The 18,793-nt window shown below is 48.2% G+C and overlaps 1 protein-coding gene across 1 annotated transcript in view; it reads right to left on the bottom strand.

The window, feature by feature from the left end:
- Positions 1 to 18,476, bottom strand: part of SYT5 (synaptotagmin 5) — a 32,093-nt gene extending 13,617 nt beyond the window's left edge. The window contains exon 1 of the mRNA XM_083472012.1: positions 18,173 to 18,476. The gene's annotated coding sequence lies outside the window, so the exon portion shown is untranslated. The remainder of the gene's footprint in view (positions 1 to 18,172) is intronic.
- Between the last annotated feature and the right edge of the window lie 317 nt (positions 18,477 to 18,793).

Below are 18,793 nucleotides of genomic sequence, written 5' to 3'. Positions count from 1 at the left end.
GGTACCTCGGGTTACATATGCTTCAGGTTACAGACGCTTCAGGTTACGGACTCCTCTAACCCAGAAATAGTACCTCAGGTTAAGAACTTTGCTTCAGGATGAGAACAGAAATTGTGCTCTGGTGGTGTGGCGGCAGCAGGAGGCCCCATTAGCCAAAGTGGTGCTTCAGGTTAAGAACAGTTTCAGGTTAAGACCAGACCTCTGGAACGAATTAAGTACTTAACCCGAGGTACCACTGTAATTTTACTGGTGTTAGCCATCCTGAGCCTGGCTCTGGCCGGAGAGGGTGGGGTATAAATAATAATAATAATAATAATAATAATAATAATAATAATAATAATCTCTTAATAGGCCGCACTACCATCACCTAAGATTGGGGTGGGTGCCCTTTTTCAGCCTGAGGTCCAGGTTCTCTTCTGGGCAACCTCCCAAGGCCCAGTGATGGGCACAGCCAGAGGCAATAGCAGGAAGTGCAAGAAACATCACCTTTGTACTACACATACATACACATTCACCCCTCCTTGCCCTCCACGTAGTCAAGCAAGAAGCATTATCTGAGAAGGACAAAGTAATAATCAAGCCTCAGGCTTAAAAAGGTACCACACCCCTGGGGTACAGGAATCCACATGTTCTGGAACCCCAGGGTTTCCCAGGATTTATCACAGAATCCTGCACACACAAAGGCTCCCCATATTGCTCCAGGCATTTGCACTGTATGGATAGACAGAGAGATGCAAGGTGGCGTGGGGGAATCACTCGGCACAGTCCTGTTTTTGCTGCTCATGCGTTCTCCATAACTGTGAGAAGAACATCCAAAAAACATCCATGCAAAAACTTGCCTGTTTTATCCAGGCTTTTGGCCCTTAATTTGAAAGCTTTTCAAGTATTTGTGGCCTCTTTTAGTTGCGCAGGATCTGCAAGACCTATGCTTAATTTTTAAAAAAGTTTTTATTGATTGTGTTTATTGTAATTGGCTTCAGTATTTCTTTTGCCTCCTGGAAAGAAACTGGGAGCCAGCGCAGATCTTTAAACTCCGGCAAGATGTGGTTGGCTCTACAAGTCTCTGTTAATAAGCTGGCTGCTGTATTCTGAGCTAGCTAGAGCTTCCAAATGATCTTTCAAGGCAGCCATCCAAGGCATTTGTCTTCTCTCTTGAATAAGCTTAGAAGTGTACAAGGTTATAATAATCCATTATTCATTTTTATTGTTTATTTTTCATTCATTTCCGTTTCCATCCATTCATAATTAGTTCATTCATTTGTTGCTTTTCCCAGTGATTTTGAAAGTAAATTCAGTCAGTCTCCTGCTGCCTATAACTTTAGTAACGGTGTCCAGGGGAGCAGTTGCATTCATCTGTTGCAGCAAAGGGTCTTGTTGCATCTGGAAGACTGACCCATTTATTCAAGTAGAAGCTTTTATGAACGAGAGTTGCGTCTGATGAAGTAGGCTGTCACTGTGAATGAAAGCTTGCATCCTAATAAATATGTTCATCTTTAAGGCATCACAAGACTGTGCTGATTTGCTCCAGAAGAACTAAAATTACCACCCCTGTGTTACCAAACTCTTTGTTGTTTTATAACTTTGCCAAAACACAAAGGAAAACCCCCAGCTTTCCTGTGAGATAAACTGAAAAAGACTGCTTTGCTCCCTTTTGCAGAGCAAAGAGAAGGGCGAGAGGAGATGTAATGAGGATGATTTACAAATACATCAGGGGGATTAATACAATGATGAGATGGGGGGGAACTAGGTAAAATGAGCACATGGATAAAACTATAAATGGTTTCACTCATTGGCTCTCTGGTTTTCTGGATCAGTTGCCCCAGGTTTGCCTATGCAGAATTGTGTTTTGATGTGAGATATTTGGGCAGGGGGGTGGGTGTGAAATGCTTTTGGGGGTATAATCTCTGACACACCCCTCTCTTCTTTCTCACAGCCTTAGAAAAAGAAAGCCAAAGTACTGCAGAATTTTCTCTGAATATTCTCCATGATTTATTTTGTTATATTAATGTTTTTTGGTGAGTGGGTGGGTGGCTACCACTCCCAAGTGCACAATGCCCTGAGCTTTGCTAGGTCCGGTGCACTGTGGAGGGTGGAAAATGGTGGCTACATGGTTAGCACTTGCAATAGCAGCAAAAAGAAGAAAAAGAAGAAGACTCTTGGCATGGGCGGGGCGGGGGGGAGGAGAAAAGCTGTGATATTGCTGTGGCTAATTGTGAGCCCCCATCCTGAAGAAACTGGGATAATTCATCCTCTCCCTGGAAAAAAAAATCACTGAAAATGTCTGTGCCCCCCCCCCCCATTTCTCTTCCTTCAATTTGAGAGGCCATCTGTGGCCAGCACTATGTGCAGCAGATTGTGGAAATTGACGTTATTGGTTTGTTTTTGTTCTTGTTTTCATTATATGTTTTGTGTTTTTTATATTGCAATTTTTATGTTGTGAACCACCCTGAGATCTATGGATATAGGGGTGGTATACAAATTTTGATAATAAAAATAATAATACTTTGTTTGAAAGCAGGAGCCTGGATCCTTGGGCTCTCATCCAACAGAAGGGCAGTGTTGGGAAACCTTAGCCTGAGGGCTGCATTCTGGGAGGCAAAATGAAATATATAGAATTGTACAGTTGGCTAGCTTCTGCACCCCCATCTCTATCCTCCTGCCAGGCAAGCATGAATCCTTATCCCATCAGGACACATCCCAGCCAGGCAGAAGTACTCGCGAGGAGAGTGCAAGTGAGGGCTGGTAAGGAGTGTGGCTTCAGAGTTCTGAGGGCCACACTGGAAGGTGTGGAGGGCCACATCTGGCTTCCCCATCCTTGCAAAAGGCTGTCGTGTATCTACATTGCAGAATGGGGGCGTGTTCCTTCTCCTTCACAGTCTTCTTTCTCTCAGCTTCTCTGTCACACACACACACACGCCCCTCACTCAAAAACAAAGATGCTTCCTTCTGCTGAGAGCCATCTTGCCTCAATGAGGGTTTGGCGAGGGAAAGGAAGACGCAGCTGCCGGGGCGCACGGACTCCCGCGACAGGGAAGCCGCTGATTGGACGGGGGCATCTCCCCTGACGCTTGATGGACAGAAAGGCAACAGCTTGGCGAGGCGGGAGGGAGGGAGAGAGGGGGCGGCAGCCCCTCGGGGACTTTCCTCGTAATCAGGCAGGCAAGCAGGCACGTAACGCAGGGACGCAGCGCTGGATTTCAGGACCTTGGAGAGCAGCAGCGCCCGGCGGGCCTGGACAAGTGCGCTATTGATCGCCTTAGCAGAGAGCTGCCCCTCCTCCCCTTTTAAGACACTCCATCTCGTCCTGAGTGCAGCCATCCCTCCTACCCCCACCCCCCCAATCCCTGCTTTTACTACCTAGCCTTTCCAGGGGAGATCGGAGTCTGGCTCCCAGCCACTCTCCTCCCTTTTAACTCACTAGCCCTCCCGCCCCGCCTCCACAGTGCAAACCACTCAAAATGGCCTTCTCCCTATATCCCTTTAGAGTGGTAATGATTTCCACTCTAAATAATTAAGGAGGACCGAAAAGAGCTGGGTGCGGAGGACGAGAGGGAGCCCGAGGGAGCGCCAGCCTCGGATTATCATCCCCCGCGCTTGGCCACCGTCTCTCCGCACATCAGACTGACAGGCCGTTTCTCTTGGTTGGACACTCCCGTTTATCTCCTGACAAATAGGCCGGAACGGCCTCGGGATTCGAAAGCAGCAGCCGCCACCCGAATAAATGAATAAAAGAACACAGTTCAAGCCCAACTTGCTCCTGGAGGCAGCATTTGAACTCAAGACTCGCGGTCTGCTTTAAAAACAACATCATCAACTTCCCTCCCCCATTCTGCATGTGGCTGAAAGGAAAACATGAAAGTGGCACGGAGAGAGCTGTGATTTGACTCTTTGATTGGGGGTTTTAAGGGCGCTGTTCTGATAGCCACTCACGGGGAAATTTACTGGCGTGGTTATTATGCAGAAGCTATATGTGCTTATAGTGGTTATGAGAAAGAGCTGTGAACAAGAAAGCCTGCATTTCAGACTTCAGCTCAGCTACATAGATAAATAAATGGTAATCCGCTGTTAGTATTGATTGCAGATGCTGCTTTCCAATAATAAAAACAAAAATAAAAATAACACATCAAATGCTAGTCCTACTCAGAGTAGACCCTTTGAAGTTAATGACCTTGATTAACTTAGGAGTCTACTTTGAGTAGAACTGAATACAACCCATGCTGTACAATCCTGGCTTATAGGCAGGGCTTAAAGCAGCTCCTGTTTCAGATATAATGTGTATCTGGCTTAGCAAACCTCAGGCGTGTTGCATAAAAATGTGGTGGAAAGAGCAGGGAAGGGGACCATGCAAACACAATGGTTATTCGTGGTCCAATAAACCATGGTTTATTTTACTCACTGAGATCCTTCCATCTGAACTGGGCTTCTGTGTGCAGGAAGAATTAACTACAGTTCAATACACATGTTTGATAGAGAGGGGTGGATATTAGGGTTTTTTTTAAGGAAAAGAAAACGGGAGCTGCATTTAACTCTCCATAGATTCAAAAAAAAAAAAAAAAAAGAAGAGAGAGGGTTTTAAAATGTTATTACATAAATGACACTATTTATTTTTATAAGTGAAAGGGATCCAGTTATTTAAATACGCTGTGTGGGCTTGTTCTGACTGCCATGAACAGTGATGTTCACAGTCTATCAGGCACAATTTTACTTTTAAATACTGTTTCGGTTTTGATGGAGAAACTGAACGGAAGGGAAACGGCGTCTGTGGAGCCAGGAAGACACAAAGAAATCGATGGACTGACAGATGTTCTATTTATTATGAGTCGAAAGCTCTGCGCTCTCTGCTCCTGCCCTTCCCATCTCCACCTCCTGTGTCCGCCTCGCATGACAGGCCCTGAAGTCTGTCACCCACCTGCCACACTCATTCTGCCTCCCCGCCTCTGATAGCTCACAGATGGGCTTGGCATGGCTTATGTGCTTCTCCACAGCCCAAATCCTCCAGACATTGTTTCAGAAGCAAGGATTTAACACCTTGCAGCTGCTGTGCAGAGAAAGGGATGCTTGAGTGCAGGAGATGATTCATGTCTTTACCAGGGGACGGTCTGGAGGCAAGCGATGCAGCTGCCTTGCTGTAGCTACGCAGGTCTGGGCCTCACCCTCCATGGCAACACGGAAGCAAACGTTCTTCCAGGGAATCTCTCATCCAGCCGCTGAACAGACCTAGACCTGCTAAGAAACTGCATCCTGCATCTTCTGTGCTCCCAAACTAACACCCTCCAAGCATCCCGCCATTGCAGCTACACAGGAAGGTGTCTTATATGGAGTCAGGCTATTGATCCACCCAGCTCAGTACTGTCAACTCAGACTGGCAGCAGCTCTCCAGGATTTCAGGGAGGGAGCCTCTCCCAGCCCTATGTGGAGATGCAGGGGGCTGAACCCGAGAACTTCTGCATGCCAAGCAGATGCTCTACCACTGAGGCAGGGCTCTGCCCCAAAGGATCACAGTACCTGTGGTAAATGGGACTTAGGTAGGGCTGGGTGATATCTGGTTTTCAACTTCTGGATGTACCACCAGCTAAACATCACAATATACTGATATATCACAACGTCTGAACTAAGGATGGAGCTGGGTACAGTGGTACCTCGGGTTAAGTGCTTAATTTGTTCCGGAGGTCCGTTCTTAACCTGAAACTGTTCTTAACCTGAAGCACCACTTTAGCTAATGGGGCCTCCTGTTGCCGCCGCGCCACCAGAGCACGATTTCTGTTCTCATCCTGAAGCAAAGTTCTTAACTTGAAGCACTATTTCTGGGTTAGCGGAGTCTGTAACCTGAAGCGTATGTAACTTGAGGTACCACTGCACTGGCTGGCTTCATGTTTTTCCCCACATTGTGATTTCTGCATAGCGCACACACCATGATTTGCAATATACTGCCAGCTCAGAATTATGACACTGATATCACAATATGGATTTCAAACTGGTTTGGGACGATATATCAATATATCACCCAGCTCTAGTCCTAGGTTAGAAACTCTGTTAATGTGATGTGTTACAAACAGTGCTCTAAGCAAAAACAAACATCTCTTGTGGGTCCTGTTGATCTTGGTTCCACAACACCATCTTTCCCCCATATGCATACTCATTCAGCACCAACCTCTCCTATCTGTGGCCAGGCCTCTGCCTCTGCTTTTTCTTTTTTAGAGAAACATATGAAATACAGTGGTACCTCGGGTTAAGAACTTAATTTGTTCTGGAGGTCCGTTCTTAACCTGAGGTACCACTTTAGCTAATGGGGCCTCCCACTCCCGCTGCGCCACTGGAGCACGATTTCTGTTCTCATCCTGAAGCAAAGTTCTTAACCCGAGGTACTATTTTTGGGTTAGTGGAGTCTGTAACCTAAAGCGTCTGTAACCTGAAGCGTCTGTAACCCGAGGTACCACTGTAATATGATATGAGAAATGAATGTACCTCTGAGCATGTACAGAGTGGTTTCCTTCCACCACTGCATCCTGTCCCCACAAACAACAGGAACTTCCCTCCCAAGCAGACAGCAGGACTCTCAAATAAATGTCTTGGGTCCATGTTAACACAAGAAGAGACCTGCTGGATCAGGCCAGAGACCACACAGATGCCTACGAGAAGCCTGAAAGCAGGTCCTGGGTGCAACAGAGCCTTCTCCCCACTTGTGATTCCTAGCAACTGATATTCAGAGAAATACTGCCCCCCCCCCCATACTGTAAATTATTTGGTCAACACCTGTAACTCGCTTCCACTCCTTCAGCCCCACTGCTCTCCCCACACTCATCTTGCTTTTCACGTGGCGGCAGCAGGGAGAGGATATAAAATGAGGCACATTAAAGAAAATGAATCTAATTTGCTTAATTTGCCACATTTATTTATTAAGCTGACTAATTGCGGAATCTCGGTCTCTGTGTGTGTGTGTGTGTTTTAAATACAGATTTCCAGAACTCCTGTTTATGCAACAGTGTGTCCTGAGATCAACCCTCTTTTTCTCCCTCCCTCCCTCCCCCCCCCCATTTCCTGGACGAATGCGCAGTGACACCCCTCTCCCCCAAGCTCAAGCGACGCCTTCCCAACCCGGGGGCCTGTTTCCAACTTGTCCCCAGATTTCCTGTCAGCTTCAGCTTCACTCCCCGTCCTCCAGTTTGCTCATCCATACTTCACAAGGCTGTCAGAAAGGAAGAGCCTTGCTGGGAGGGAGGGACTGGAGGTGGGGGTGGGGAAAAACTGGCCATTTTCCCCCTTCCTTCTAGGAGAAGTCGCTTCCTCTCTTGAGCTGATGGGTGTGCAGGGGAGGGAATCAGATTCACAAACTAAATTCTCCCCCCTCTCAAAAGCACCTTCTCTTATTTCACGCCTGGTTTAAGTGCTGGAGTTAGTATTGTTTTTAAGGCAGGCATAACATTAAAACTCTGAGTGGGTTGGGGAAAGGATGCAATTCGCGTAGCTATGGAGGGAACTCCTTTTTCTGTGGGGGTGCAGGGATCAGCGTCTACAGCAGCGATTAATAACCTTGTTTTTCCTGTTGAGAGCCATATTCCCTTGGGGGAGAGGGCAATGGTCAGGGAGGGGCTACATGCCTGCATTGAGAGGTTGGCAGGACCAGAAGGAAGAGTGGGCGAGGCTCCTCCTCCTTCCTCTCTCTCTCTGCCACCGCTTTTCTCTCTCTTCCTCATGCCTTCTTCGTCTCTTTGTGTACCACTCCTTTCTCTCCCTCCGACACCCTTCTCTCTGTGTCAACCCTTCTCTCTCTCTCTCTCTCTCTCTCTCTCTCACTTTTTTCCACCACCCCTTTCTCTCACACCCTTCCTTCTCCCTGCCCAGTGGGCTGACAGATGAGAGAGTTCACTCTTGCCGGGCCTTCTTCCACCATCCCCTCCTCCTCCTCTATTTCTCTCCTTCTGGGCTCCCCTTCACACACAAAATGAGGCTGAAGGTTTTTCCTGCAGTTAGGCTGAGGGTTTCTTGGGAGAAAAGCAATGACAAACCTAGACAGCATCTTAAAAAGCAGAGACATCACCTTGCCAACAAAGGTCCGTATACCCATGGTTTTCCCAGTAGTGATGTATGGAAGTGAGAGCTGGACCATAAAGAAGGCTGATTGCCAAAGAATTGATGCTTTGAATTATGGTGCTGGAGGAGACTCTTGAGAGTCCCATGGACTGCAAGAAGAACAAACCTATCCATTCTTAAGGAAATCAGCCCCAAGTGCTCACTGGAAGGACAGATCCTGAAGCTGAGACTTTGGCCACCTCATGAGAAGAGAAGACTCCCTGGAAAAGACCCTGATGTTGGGAAAGATGGAGGGCACAAGGAGAAGGGGACGACAGAGGACGAGATGGTTGGACAGTGTTCTTGAAGCTACCAACATGAGTTTGACCAAACTGCGGGAGGCAGTGGAAGACAGGAGTTCCTGGCGTGCTCTGGTCCATGGGGTCACGAAGAGTCGAACACGACTAAACCACTAAACAACAACAACAACAAAGCTGAGGGTTACATGCAGCCCTTGACCCGCAGGGTCCTTGCTTTCAATCCCTAGCCTTCTCCAGTACAAACACTTTAGCTATCCCTATTTACAAGGGACAGTTCCCATTTCCTAATTACAACCCCTATTGAAATACTGTTTCTGTAATCCCCCCCCCCTTTTGGGGTAAGGACTTTTACCATTTGTTGCCAGGGCTAGTCGCAAGAGCAGTCATGCTTTGAGATTCAGCCACCTCCTTCCCAATTAACACTGAGCAAGTCAGTGAGTGTTTCTCATCTCCAGAGAACGTGCATGTAAATTCCTGTGCATTAACATTAAGGCTCCCAGCACTGAACAGCTTGCCATCTCACCCGCTGAGGCTTCACGCATTGTGTGTGAAGGTAGCAGCAGCAGCAGCACATTACTTGGGTATCTTCAGCAGGGGTGGAGAAGAACCTGCGGTCATCTGGATGTTGTTGGCCTGTCTGTTGGCCATGATGAGTAGGGCTGATGGGAGCCTGTGTCATACAACCTCTGGTGGATCATAGGCCCCACCCCACCCCCTAATCATCAACATTGCCTGTGCTTGTTTTGTGACTCCTTGGTTTGTGACTCCTGGCTCCTGACTCTTGTCTCAACAGCACTACTCTGAACATCTCATCCATTGAGAGGAGGAGGAAGTCGGGAACACTGTCTTCGAACAGAGGAACAAAGCATTAAAACCTTTCTCTTAATGTTGTAAACAGCAAGGAACGTAATAGCCAGAGTGGATGGCAAAGGCCCAGATTCATTTTTCCCTCTCTCCCTCTTCCCCCTCCAAGAGCAGATGTCTTACCAGATTAGCAGTTTCAGTCTCTTGCCTTGTGGGTGGCTCACACTCACTCACATTACACGTTGTGAAGTGTCAAGGAATAGATTTGGGGAGGGGGGAGTAAGACAGAGAAGAGCATTTCCTTGTTGAGCTGGTGGTTGTTCCAGCAAAGGTTCACCTTCTTACCCCACAGATCTTTGGACTCAGTCAGTCTTGCACGGCCGGCCCTACTGTGAGACAGGGGGCACCAGCCTGTTCCAGGAGGCAGATTGTAGGGTGCTACTGAAGAAGAACAATTTATCAATTGCCTAGTAGTTCATTAGATGATCTTTCCCTCACCTTTGACCATTAGGTCCAGTCGTGGCCGACTCTGGGGTTGCGACGCTCATCTCGCTTTATTGGCCGAGGGAGCTGGCGTACAGCTTCCGGGTCATGTGGCCAGCATGACTAAGCCGCTTCTGGCGAAACCAGAGCAGCGCACGTACTACGTTTGTAATGTTTGTAGGGTCAACCCAGTCAGATGGGCAGGGTACAAATAATAAAATTATTGTTGTTGATGGTGGTTAGATCAATCAGTTCAAACTACCCTGTTTCGAATAAAAATGCAACTGCATTAATTATATATATAAAAAAATAATGCACAAACTTGAAAAAAAAGCCAGCCTCTCCATTGAAGGGGATTCGTGCTCTAAGATGGCAATGGCTGTGCAACATGAGTCATGATGTCTGGGTACTATGTCCAGCACTGGAAGTGGTATGACTCTAAATGCCACTTGCTCAGAATCACAGGTAGGGAGAATTGCTCAGCTCCTGCCAAAGGCCTCTGGTTGGCCACTGTGAGAACAGGATTTTGGACGTGATGGGCATATGAAGTGGGCCTTCTTATGACCTTATGAGCACAGCCAGTGAAGTATGTACCTTTCCCCCTTCAGCAATATTATTTATTCACAGGTGCATTTATACAGATGTAATAAATTGCAGTTGTCTTCAGTTCATCAGCTAGAACTCAAACAACACATCCAACATCCTGTTTTTCCGCAGTGGCTAAGCAGATGCCTCCAGGAAGCGAACAGGCAGAGCCCAAAGGCAACAACCTGCCCTAGCTGCTTGTCTAATCCTCAGAGGTTATATTATCTTTGAATATGGAAGCCTACTGAGCTTTGGTGGACAAACAGGGCTTTGGAGCCACCTAAACCAGGAAGCACCACCATCACATGGCAATGAATTCTGTAAGTTGATTTTTCAAAATAGGATAAAGGTAAGTGAACCACGCTTGTTTTTACTAGGGTTGTTTATATACTGCTCTTAATTTAGACCAGGGGGGGTCACCAACAGTTTTTAGGGCCATTATTATTTTTTTAAGTACCATGAGCACAACCCATTCTGGTCACTTCTTGCTTGCCATTCTTCCACCCAAAGAGACAGAAAATACACATGTGTGTACTCAGAAACACGCTTCACTTCCCCAAGGGATCTGTGTAAAAGTTGGATCTGGCAGAATTCAACTGAGCCACCATGAAAAGCACATAGAGCTGAAACAGGAAGTGGGAAAGAGCACCACTCTTTCCACTTCCTCCTTCATCTCTATGTGTTTTTCAAGGGAGAAAAAGGTATCCATCCTTGCAGGAGCCAAGCAAAGACCTCAAGGGTGCCATGCCACTAACAGGTACCACACTGGCAACTCCTTATTTAGGAAATCCCTGAGCAGGTTCACAAATCAGGATGTTCAGTCTACATCACAAAATCAGCCTTTCAGTTTGTCGAACTCGTGGACAGGCTGCTTTGAAGGCTTATTTTGGCAACATTTTCCCTCTGGGAGCAGCAAGTAGAGCAGACTCAGACAAGGTCTCAGCATCCCAACGAAGACTGTGCCATAACTTTACAAGTAAGGCAATATTGTGTGGCGTCAGCACAGAGCTCATCCAAGCGGAGACAGCAGAGAGAATGCCATAATTGCATCACAATGGCCATGCCAGCCATTCTATTCAAAGAAATTAACACAGAGACAAACATTTCAGGCTGCCAAATAAACCCCCCAAACAACTGGTAGCCAGTCGAGTAATGAGTTAGAACATGGCTGAGGCCTTTCTGCTGAGCCCTGGCCTACCACCACCTAGTGAGATGTGAGATGGGAAAGGAAAATAAGTGGCAGGAATACTCAAGATCCATATTATAAAACAAATCAGTAATTAGACCTTCTGCCTGTATGCAACAGATCAGAAAGATGGCATCCAAATGGCTGCAAATAAGCTAACGGTTCAAAATGTTCCAGGAAAGCTATTGGAATTTAATAACAGTTTATGCAGCGTTCTATGGTGGGATCCATTCTTGGAAATTTTATTTTGTGAGCAGAGCCAAAGCTAATGACATTGCTGGGTTCAGTGCAGGACTGGCTTCCCAAACCACACGGCACAGCAAGGATCTTATACAGGTCTACAAAGAAGTCATTCCTCCTGGATGGAATGGAGCTTACTTTGCAGTCTTTCTGCAGGAGGCACAGAATCCAGAGGCAGATTTAGCGCAGTGCAAGCTGTTCCATCGCACCGGGCACTGAGCCTAAGGGACAGCGCAGGGCATGACAACTATGGCAGAGTGATTTGAGCAGCACAGAAGGTGAGAGGTGGGAGGGCACCGAATTGTGGCCTCACACAGGACATCACTGAAATTTGAAAGACCAGAGTCTGCCCCTGCTGAATCCCACCCCTGCCTGAAATCTGCACCCCAGGCTTGGTCAGCAGGCATCTTGCTGAAGCTAAGGAGGTCTGGATCTTGTAAGTGCCTGCTTAGGCAATTATCCAGGCAATTATCCAGGCAAAGACATCCATGCTGCTTTCAGTTTCATCATGAAAGAGAGATGGAATATAGATGGGATGGGATGGAAACATATCCCGGAAAATACGGAAGGTTCCAATGCACGGTCATGATTTTTGAGGGACAGATTCAGGAACATAACAGAACTTTGCGTTTGCATTCAAAGTGGATTAAAGCACCCAGTTGTTGTCCCAGTGAGACAGATCCAATTATAAGTCAACAACGGACCTTTTGCAATTTGGAAAGCGATGGGGAAATGCATTGAAATGTGTGGGGTGGGTGAATCACCAATGAGAAACATGTGTAAAATCAGGAGGAATGCAGGATGGAGGTTCACAGTTGCATCACGACAGCCCTGTAAACAGATCTGAACAAATGCTCCACAAAGACTGGATGTAGCCACAGCCTAAGCTTTGTGCAAGCAAATCAGGATGAGTGCTCCATAATAAATAGGTCACCTGGAGGAGCCCAGAGTTCCTGTCGACTAAATTGAGCCTGCAGGAACATTCTGGAGCTCCAGCTACGAAGGGACAGGTAGGCTGACTTCAAACTATTCTCTTGTGATAGTAAAACCAATGCTTTGAACTCCCTGGCTCAACGTCTCACAGGGCAATCCTCTCTTTGTCTGCTTCCTTCTAAGTCCCGTTGACTTGAATGCAGACATGCCAACTCTAGGGGGTGTTAGCCCCCTCAATATTAATTAGCAGGCAGCTCAGGACACACACACCCCAATATTGAGGGGGTGGAGGAGACCGAAATGCCCAGCTGAGTGTGGTGTAGTATCAAAGGCAGGTTCCTCCTAAGAACATGAGAGGAGGTGCTGCCACTATTGAAGCCACGCAGCACTGGGCAAGGCCTCCTCCCGACGACACACACACACATGCTGTGCCACTGGGGACCCCCAATCTTTGACCCAAGAACAGTGCCTCTGCTCCAACGGGCTCCAGTCCCAAATAAGTGTTCATAAGGTTGCTCTGTGAGTCACTGAGCTGCTTTAGGAGTTTCTAGCAACTTCCCAAGGGGTAGCAGCCTTCTTGCAGCAAAAACAGGAGAACAAGGTGAGCTTATGCCACAATAATGTGTCCCATCTCTGCTATACAGTGTGGTGTAGTGGTTAAGAGCAGTGGACTCGTAATCTGGGGAACCGGGTTCGCGTCTCCGCTCCTCCACATGCAGCTGCTGGGTGACCTTGGGCTAGTCACACTTCTTTGAAGTCTCTCAGCCCCACTCACCTCACAGAGTGTTTGTTGTGGGGGAGGAAGGGAAAGGAGAATGTTAGCCACTTTGAGACTCCTTAGGGTAGTGATAAAGCGGGATATCAAATCCAAACTCTTCTTCTTCTCTTCTTCTATACATTCAAAGCAGTATCGTATCACTTAAAACAGTCATATGGCTTCCCCCAAAGAATCCTGGGAACTGTAGTTTGTTAAGGGTTGCCGAGAGTTCTTAGGATACTCCTATTCTCCTCACAGAGCTACCGTTCACAAAGCGATCTAATTGTCAATTCTTCTCGGCACCCTTAACAAACTACAGTTCCCAGGGTTCAATTTCTTGAGGGAAGGGGAGCCACTGAGGTTTAAAGAGGAATCACGGTGCTTCAAATGTATCATGCCAGAGAGGCCTATGTTTGCCAGTCTCTAAGGCAGGGAGAACCTTCTGGATGTTGTTGGACTACAACTTCCATCAGTCATGACCACTGACTATGCTGCCTGGGACTGATGGGAGCTGGAGTCTAGTAACATTTGGGGAGAACAGGTTTTCCCATTCCTGCTTTAAGGCACCACATGCCTCTGATGATTTTAAGTGTTTGTGTCCAAAGTGTGTGTGTGTGTGTGTCAGAGAGAGAGAGAGAGAGAGAGAGAGAGACAGAGAGGGAGAGAGAGACTATACCACTGTACATAATACATATGATTAGGTTTGGAACATGATTAAATATGTAATCCCAAAAGATGTCCAGCTTGAGAATAACAGCGTTGTTGGTCGCTAAGCTCTTTCCAGTTAACCCTCAGCCCATCTCCCCCCACTCCCTGCATCACAAAAACGACACTGGAGGTGTGTTCGACCTTAACTCTCTTTCCAGCTCTAACTTGCTCCCTCACCTCTCAGAAGACTCAAGAGACCTGGCTTCCTCCCAAACCTCTCACCCACTGGATTTCTTTATGTATTTTAAATCAAGGGACGCTGGGACATCAAAAGAGGCCTTCCTTTGAATCACACGCGCAATGTATCTGGCTGTTCGTTTACTGGCAAGACACTGGGGGGGGGGGAGAGCACTCTGCACATGGCTCGGAATGCTCTTTCTCGCCACTCCAACCTTGCTAGGCACGGAAAGCGAGTTCTGGCCAGGTGTCCACTACAAAGCCCAGATCAATTGCCTCAGGAGATACTGGACTGGTGGCATGAGCTTAAAGTCCTAAAAGCTGGCTCAAATTAAGCCCAATAAAACCAACCGGATCCTTCCAGTCTTCCAGAGGAATCAGGACAGTGGTGGACACTGCCCTTTGGGAGTGGCAGGGTAGAAGGCAGGAGGCCCAAACAGTAGGTGGAGCTAGAGAGCCAATGAGAGGAAGGACCAATAAAGTTTAGCTTTGTGTCCCCCTCTCCCCTGCTGACTTCTCTTCCTAAGGAAGTGGTGGAAGCTGACAGCCAGCTCCTGCCTCCCCCCCTTCAAGTAAGAAGGCAGGCAGGCGGAGACAGACTGAGGGCAAACTGAGATTGGTGGGCAATGCCCCATTTGTCCTAATAGAGCAGCCTCCACTGAATTAGGAAGCTGAGTGCCCCTCTTCACCTCACCTGCTCTAATTCACTCCTGTTGATGCTAGTTTCAGGGGCTCACTCCTCAGATTTTACTGCAAGCTCTGAGCTCAAAGAAAACCATTGCACAGTGGAGACCTGCTGAGAGTCCAAGCAGAGACTCCAAGCACAGAATGAGAGAGAGAGAGAGAGAGAATCGCCAAAGGAGCAGAGATGCAGTTTCATTCATGCACGCACACAATGTACCGTATTTTCTGTGTATAAGACACCCCCATGTATAAGACCCCAAATTAAGAAAACACCCCTTAGCACTAACCATGTATAAGACGAGCCCCAATTTGAAACCTAATTTTTTTGTTAAAAATAATAATCTTATACACGGAAAAATACGGTAAATGCCTGGCAGAGGACTGGGGTGGCTGGCTTGGTGATATGGGAGCATTGACAGCAACTCTCTCCATCTCCTTAGGAAAACTATGGCAACCAAATGCAAGCCTCCTCTTGGAGCCATCTGCAGGGACACACACACACACCAAGCGCAACACGCCCTTTGCACAAGCAAGGTCTGCATCCCTCCCTTCCACCTCCTTCCAAGAGTAGAGCATGCACAGAGTGCTTAAGAGCGAAAAGAAAGAGGTGTGGTGGGGGCATCTCCCATCCTTTCAGAAGCCGCATGTCACAAATCTAGGAGCCCTTGGCTCACAGCCCTACAGGAATAGAAGCATGCTGAAATGTTATCCATGTTAATGGGTCAGACGCTTAATAATTCTTGAAGCACTGCGTGGCCTTAAAGCTTAGCTGTGCCATGGCAGAATGTTCCCATTTTACAGATGAGGGACTAAGTGACTTGTCCAAAGACTCAATAGCTGGTTCCCCGCCTCCCTATTTTCTACCCATTGTGTCACTCCAGTTTTCACACCCAAAAATGAAGTCCTGACTGCAATTGCTGTCCTCAAAAGCCAACTCACCTCCTAATAAGTGGGAGGGACGATAGCCCATCCCTCGGTTAAAAGGCTCTCCAGATCTTTCTCTGCCTTTGAGGCTTTATCTCAATGCCTGGAAGAGCTCTCTCTGTCTGCTTAATTTCTGCATATCATGCTCTCAAAGAACCAAGCCAGTTGTTTTGCTTGTTTCAAAGCAGCAATCCTAACGGGCGTGAGGTTTGTTATATTGTGTTGCCTTCTTTTTGATGGCTGGATTGCTGTGCTTCTAACAGTTGAACCACAGACACAAAGTTAATGCGTGGCCCCACACCCAGCTAACATAAGGATGCAATGAGGAGAAAGCTTCACCTGTTGAATTCCTTGCCTGTCAAAGAGGGGTTAAACGGTCCTGCCATGAACAAAGGTGAGAAGCCAAAGCAGATGTTGAAATTTAGCACTCCTTTCTTCCAAGAATGTATTTCCCTTGCTAATTACAGGTTGGGCGGGGGAGCGGGGGGGTGTGTGTGTGTGTGATTGGTACTCAACAGCTACTCTGGCAACATGTTTCCAATTAATCCTGGTGAGCCCAAATCGAAATTAATCCCTTTTAATCACTGTCACTGAGCTGAGCTAACAGCAGTTGTTAGAACATGATACTCTTAATCTCTGGGTCGTGGGTTCGAGCCCCACGTTGGGCAAAAGATCCCTGCATTGCAGGGGGTTGGACTAGATGACCCCTGGGGCCCCTTCCAACTCTACCATTCTATGATCCAGTGTGATATTGGCCTTCCCCCTACAGAGCATGCATGTGTATGGGTAAGAGAGGGAGAAGATGGCAAAGCAGGAGATTTAGTGTTTCTTAACAGGGGCCGATCCTGCCTGGACACCCTGAAACGCCCCCTCCACCCTCAGCCAGTCTAGCATAGTGGTTAGGGGGCCAGAGGGCCCTGGGGAGGCCTGGGTTTAAATCTCTGCATTTGGCCAAGGATTTAGCTGGGTGGCTTTTACGCAGGCTCCATCCTAAACCTACCTGACGAGGTAGCTTCCAGCATAAATTAAGGAGGAAGCCACAATGGACAACACTTGGAACTCTTTGGAGAAAGAGTGGAAGACTAATGACTGCCTGCCCCCACTCCCCGCAATTCACTCAGTGATGAGATGCTCTCTTAACGTGCTCAGAAGCACTCTTAGCATTACTTCCTATGCTACAAAGCCAAGGCCTATTACTGAGAGGAGGGCTTAGCCTGCCCTGACGCGTGTCGAGCTGGACGACGCCTCCGTTCACCTCCGCGAGCTGTGTTAAAGTTCCGCCCCGCCCTGGAGACAACAGACCGCAGCTTGCCTCGCCGTGAATTGTGGATGGTACTATAGCAACTCCCATCGGCTCAGACGCCAGACTGAGGACGTTATTGCCAAATGAGCCTCTTTCGCCTCCTGCCTTCCCGGAGGATAGCCGAGCCACCGGGGATCCCAAATCCTGCCCCCTACCCAGGCTCCCTGTCGAAGTCTATCTCCCCAAGGAGAGGGCAGTTGGATGAGTCCCGCTTTCCCCCAAGCAGTGGCTGTTTCCTTTAAACGCCCCCTTCCTCTCTTCAGCCAAGCAATCCACACACCTCCCTTCCATCTCCTGCACGGTTGGGGGTTGGGAGACCCCCATCTTTCCCTCGACACGCACCCTCCCTCTCCCATCCCCGTCAGGGGTTGCTGGCTTCCTGTGCGCTCAAGCCTTATAGATGGAGTTCACTTATTTAGATAGGTTTAAAAGGGGTGGGGTGTCATATTTGCAGCCATGCGAGTGTGTGTGTTGGTGGGGGTCAACTGGCCATGCCCCATTGAGCTGCCGTGGGAAGGTGGCGGAGGATGCCATGATTCTTTTAAGTTCGTACTCAGCACTCAATTCTTCAAAATCACAATTGCGCTTTCTGTTGACCATGTCTCCACCCGCTCACCCTTTTCGATGCCAAGCGGGTCTTGCCTGGGCACTAACGCCCCCCTGGGCCTCAGTCTCCACCTGGCATCGCTTGGGTAGGAAAAACAAGCGAGCGTCCTCCTCTGCTTCCACCTCCCACCTGGTTCCATCCGCTGTGCAAAGCTCACCGGTCACGTCTCCCTGTTCGTCCTGGACACAGGTAAGCCACCTGCCTTTGTTTCCCAAGCTCTGGGGAAAGCGGCCCCCTTCCGGGGGAAGGGGTCCCCCCCTCTGTTCTCAAGAGCCCATCCTGCCCATCCCATCATCTCTCCTTGATGGCTAGAGAGAGAAAGATATATCCTCTCAGGCAAAAGGAAGAAAGAGAAATTCAGCACAACTCATAATCTCTTAGGTGCGGAGCCTCCCTCTCTCGCACAGCACTTCTGGATAGAAAACCGAAGTCCCAAAGGGACGCATCTTACCCTTTTCTCTTCCCGCTTTCTCGGCAGAAGAAGTGAGGTTTGCTGGGCAGATCAAAGGCAAAGATCGGACGGAGGCAAATCAAAACAGTTCTTTTGAAAAGGAGCAGCGCGAGAGAGGAAGAGCGCAGGCTGGTAGCGTTTTGTGCTTATGTGTTTGGGGAGAGCGAGAGCGCAAAGGAGCTGTCCGCTTTCCGTGGTGCTGAAACGTTGCTGGCTGCGGGGTGGGGCCGGGAAGGAAGAGGTGGGGTTAACTAGAAAAGTGAAGAAAGGAGGGGTCGACGGGTGTGTGTGTGTGTGTGTGTGTGTGTGTGGCGGGGGGCGGGGCGGAGAAGAGATCTTCGAAATGGCGAATTGAAAACAAAGCCAGATCAGTTCTTAGAAGCGTTCAGGTGTTTGTGGGTCTAACGCCAGAGGGAATCTTTTGAAAGTGATGGTAGGAAGATGGCGGGGGCGGAACTAGCGTTAGCAGGTGGAGACCCACCCTCACTGTTTAGGTCTTTGTGAGAAAAGGACCGAGCCGGAGAGAGCTGTCAGTCTGCCATGGGGGGGGGGGGGCAAACCCAGAGATTTGTAGATATAGCCATATTATTCCCCCAAACTTCAACCAGTTTCAAACAAGTG

Source organism: Podarcis liolepis (genome assembly GCF_965112155.1).
Source record: "Podarcis liolepis genome assembly, chromosome: 13".
Taxonomy (NCBI): Eukaryota; Metazoa; Chordata; class Lepidosauria; order Squamata; family Lacertidae; genus Podarcis; species Podarcis liolepis.
The sequence above is the reverse complement of the archived record's forward strand: the minus strand, read 5'-3'. Positions and strand labels throughout refer to the sequence as shown.